We start from the raw sequence: 4,552 nt of genomic DNA, 5'->3' as shown, positions 1-4,552 counted from the left end.
TTTTTTTCTTTTTTCTTTCACCCGCGACTGCGGTTGTGTCGCGCGCCGGTTCCCTAGGCCTTCTCGTAAGATTACTCGTAAGATTATTCAGGAGTACGCCCGGTGATCGGCGCAAATGGATTCAGACCAAGTGTATCCGAGGAGGGAAGCTGTTTTTCGGGAGGGAATGGGGAAGAATGAGAGAAACGGTGCTGAAGAGAAGCGGCAAAGAATCACGGCGGCGAGAGAGAGGACGTGGGTCGAAGAGAAGAGAGCACGCATCGACGGTGGAGAACGGAAGAGAATGAACGGAAACGCGGAAAGTGAAGAAGAAGGTTGACGATAGCCGGGAGGAGATCGAGGAGAAAGGGCTTGGCGATGATCAAACGTAGGAATGCGCGCACTCGTGAAATATTCGCGTTGTACGTATTGCGTTATAGATAAACGGGCGAACGGATGCCAGTTAATGACGCCAATAGGGTGATTCGCGGCCGATTAACCCTTTCGATACTAACGACGAATTTAGCCGTCCATCGTTGAACAACGACGATTATAATTACCGTCCATTGCACGTTGATAACTATTATACTAAAAATACGTGTGGTACTGGGGGAAAAAAAATCGAACGGTGGGGGTTCCTATAACGAGTGGGGAGTTAAGAAAAGGTGATGTTAAATTTCGAACGTCAGACAACTTAGTTTAGAGAGGTATGATAAAAGAGATGTTTTTACGCTGTCTACTTTCTACACCGCTGAATTTGTCAACACCAACAAAGAGGAATTTTAAAACTCGTGAAATAATACATAAACCAGCATGTGTAGTCGACTGTAATTATTCGATGGGAGCGGTTGATAAAAGTGATGTCGAATCTACGAGGAAAACCATCGAACGGTATAAAAAGGTTTTCTTTCGGACGTGTCGGTTTGGAATTCATGTCGCTTGTATAAATTCGAAAACAAAGAAAGACACTTTGATCGTCGACTTTCACCTAACGTTGACGAGACAAATTTTACAAAAGTATGACAGAGACAATTTTGTGAAAATTATTGCCGAGTCTTTGGATAAAAATCCTCTCTCGGTTTGCTAGGCATTTTCCTCCGATTTGTACCGGTAGTGGTGTTCGAGAAAATGCATTAACCCAAAAATGATAGACGACGAGAAAGTCACTAAAGTTGGCGTTGTAAAATTTGCGACGTAAGTTTACGTATCTAGACCTGTTTTGAAATATTTCGTACAAAATTATATTATTAAAAAATTTTAGAGGTATCCTAAATTTAATAAATATTGACATCTAATGACAATAATTTAACTTAATTATAACATAACCTATATTTTAGTTAACTATATTAATATTTAGTTATTTTGAAATATTTCGTACAAAATTATTTTATTAATTAATTTTATTAGAGGTACCCGCGAGTAATGTCGTTTTCTTTAAATTTAATAAAAATTGCCATCTAGTGACAATAATCTAACTTAATTATAACATAACCTATATTCTAGTTAAATATATTGATATTTAGTTATTTTGAAATATTTCGTACAAAAATTATTTTATTAATTAATTTTATTAGAGGTACCCACGAGTAATGTCGTTTTCTTTAAATTTAATAAAAATTGTCATCTAGTGACAATAATCTAACTTAATTATAACATAAACTATATTTTAGTTAAATATATTGATATTTAGTTATTTTGAAATATTTCGTACAAAATTATTTTATTAATTAATTTTATTAGAGGTACCCACGAGTAATGTCGTTTTCTTTAAATTTAATAAAAATTGTCATCTAGTTACAATAATTTAACTTAATTATAACATAACCTATTCTAGTTAAATATATTGACATTCAGTGTACTTATTATTAAATTATATTACAGTACAAACTGTATTAACTCTTGAATCAAATAAAATTTTGTACAGTATCCAAAAAACGACGTTACTTGTAGGTACCCCTAATATAAAGCGTTATTACTATTAAATATTGCTATAAATTCGTTACGTTGCGTGTCACGCTCCTTGTATCCGGTCAAGTGACGTTCAACGTTGTAATTATCCTGTTCAACATGTTCAACAGTGGTCAAAGATGAAGCCGTATCGAAAGGGTTTCTTTTGGCGAACGCGAAAAATCAACACGTCCACGTTTTCCGGTCGTCTCTCGCGCATTCCGATTCTACCATTTTCATTCCTCACGGCTCCGCCTAATCTCGTCGTTTGCGCGCTTCTCGCGATATCAACCGTGCAACGATCGAAACGTGTTCCACGCGATCGCCATTAGCGCGTATCTCCCAGTGTTTTAACACGCAACATCGGAGACGATTCTCTCGCATTTTACAAGCATATTTAACGCTCGAGTGGTTCTCCGACTGGTTCCGAGCGTTAACACTTTCACGGCGGGCATTGAACACGTCACGCATGTGTGTATAATACTTGACCTTGCTTGGCGAAAAGTATTAATATAAATAAACGATAACTAAAATAGGCGGACTTACACGCTCGTTGTTTTTGTTCAAACAGAAATTAGTTGAAATATTTTTTATGCAATTCGAACAGTGTGAAATTAGTCATACCGATCACGGCTCGATCGTTAACGATACGTTAGTGAAATTACAATAGCTGAATTAATAGTGTATAACAACAAAAATTCTACGATTGCAATTTACGAAACATACATGAAAATGTTAACACGAAAGAACTACCAAAGTCAGGTGAGAAACGATCGTTTTTACCATTTTCGTTAAATACTTGATTTCTGTGCCTGTTGAACCGTGTGTTTTTAGAGATTTAATACATAAACAATAGCTTTCGTCATACAGTTTCACTTCATTTTTTTTTTTTTTTTTTTTACTTCAAGAAGTCTCTGAATTGGACATTTTAGTCGGTAGTTCGAACGTGTTGCTTCCGCGAAACGTCGATTGAATCCGCTTCACCTGCGATCGTCCTCCGATTCTTCCCGCGTCTCCTCGCTTCGCCGCTTGTGCCGCCTCTCAGTCAACCCTCTCTTGCCGAACCCTGGCGCGCGATCGTCTTCGCGGTACGCGAGTCTTCCCTGTGTCTTTCGTCGAAACTTTTCGAACGAGAGAAAGAGAAAGAGATAGAGAGTAAAGGGACGACGACGATCGTCGTGTCGCGCAAGTGTTGCCCTACGAAGGAAAGAGGGACACGTACAAACGAAAGGAACAACCGAGGTGGGAGGGGAGGGGGTGTAGCAGCGGAGAAAAAAAAATAAAATAAATAATAAAATAAAGAGGAACGAAAAGAAAGAAAAAAGAGAACGAAAAATATATACATATAATATACGGCGTGTGTGTGTCTATTGAAAGAGAGAGAGAGAGAGAGAGTCGGTCGGGCCAGCAGCTAGGTACATGCAAGATCGATCGATCTTCCGGGTTGTGGGTGCAGCGCCCACAGGGTATCGCGAAACGAAAGAGAGGAAAAAAAAAAAAAAAAAAAGAAAAAGCCGAACCGACTGACTATTTTCTAGCTGACTATTCGACCCTGCTGAAGCTGAAGGCGCCCACGTGGACGCGGCACGATCTCCAGGAGGCGATCGAGGCGGTGGTCACGCAGAAGATGCGCTTCACCCAGGCGTCGACGAAATACGGAATACCGAAAGGCACACTGTACGACAACATCCTGGGAAAGACGAAGAGAATGATGGTGCTGGAGGAAGCGGGGCTGAACTCGAGCGAGGAGACCGCCGTCCTCGAGTTCTGCTGCGACATCAGCGTCAGCCCGTACAACCGCCGTACGAAAAAGTCGCTGAACGCGATCCTCAACTTCGTGGAGAAACTCAGGCGGAAACGCGACCCGAGCTTTGTGTTTAACGGCCTATCCGGCTTCCGTTGGTGGTGGGCATTCTGTAAAAAGCACTCGATCGTGTCGCTCTACTTCAACGACGAGAACGAGAACGATCAGTAACGATCGTTGTTGTCTACGGGACAACCTACAACGGGCTTTGCGCGTTTCCCTCTTGTAAATTCTCAAATGTAAATTACGTCTCTCGTCCCGTGAACCGGTTGATGATCTGCGATAGGTCTGTATTTGTAAAACCGTGTTGTAAATCGTCGACGATTAATAGCGATTGCAGGTAGGTAGATCGCAATTGCAAATCGTTAAATTGTTAATTATCGGAGGAGAGGGGGGGGAGGGGCGACAGCGACTTCATCGATCCCTCCCCCCTTCCGATTCATTTGTTTCTCACATTCCACGCGTATCCGCGTTCGGATTCTTGCCGGGTCCCGTTGATGAAATCATCGACACAGATTTCGCCGACGATATTTCATCGACTCCAGATTTGCCCGACGGCAGTTTCTTTTATCAACAATGACACTGACCGAGAACAACGTTCGGCTATGGTCTTTATCGCTACAAGTATATCGAATAGAGTTAATTATACAAAAATATCACGACCATATTCAGAAAATCATACAATGGTTCTGTTTATCGAAGGAATATATATTATCAACTAAAAATAAAATATGACTAAACCTAACCTAAACCTCTTGCGCTATCTATGGGAAAACAATGATGAACAAATATAACACTAAAACGACCAATTTGTAACTTTTT

General features: G+C 40.4%; 1 protein-coding gene across 1 annotated transcript in view; it reads left to right on the top strand.

Annotated features, from left to right (window-relative positions):
- LOC122532525 (protein bric-a-brac 1-like) overlaps window positions 1-4,552 on the top strand; it is a 36,353-nt gene that overhangs the window by 15,394 nt on the left and 16,407 nt on the right. The window lies entirely within an intron of this gene.

Source organism: Frieseomelitta varia, unplaced genomic scaffold (assembly GCF_011392965.1).
Source record: "Frieseomelitta varia isolate USP_RPSP 00005682 unplaced genomic scaffold, Fvar_1.2 scaffold_457, whole genome shotgun sequence".
NCBI lineage: Eukaryota > Metazoa > Arthropoda > Insecta > Hymenoptera > Apidae > Frieseomelitta > Frieseomelitta varia.
Note: the sequence above shows the minus strand (reverse complement) of the source record. Positions and strands in the feature narration are given on the sequence as shown.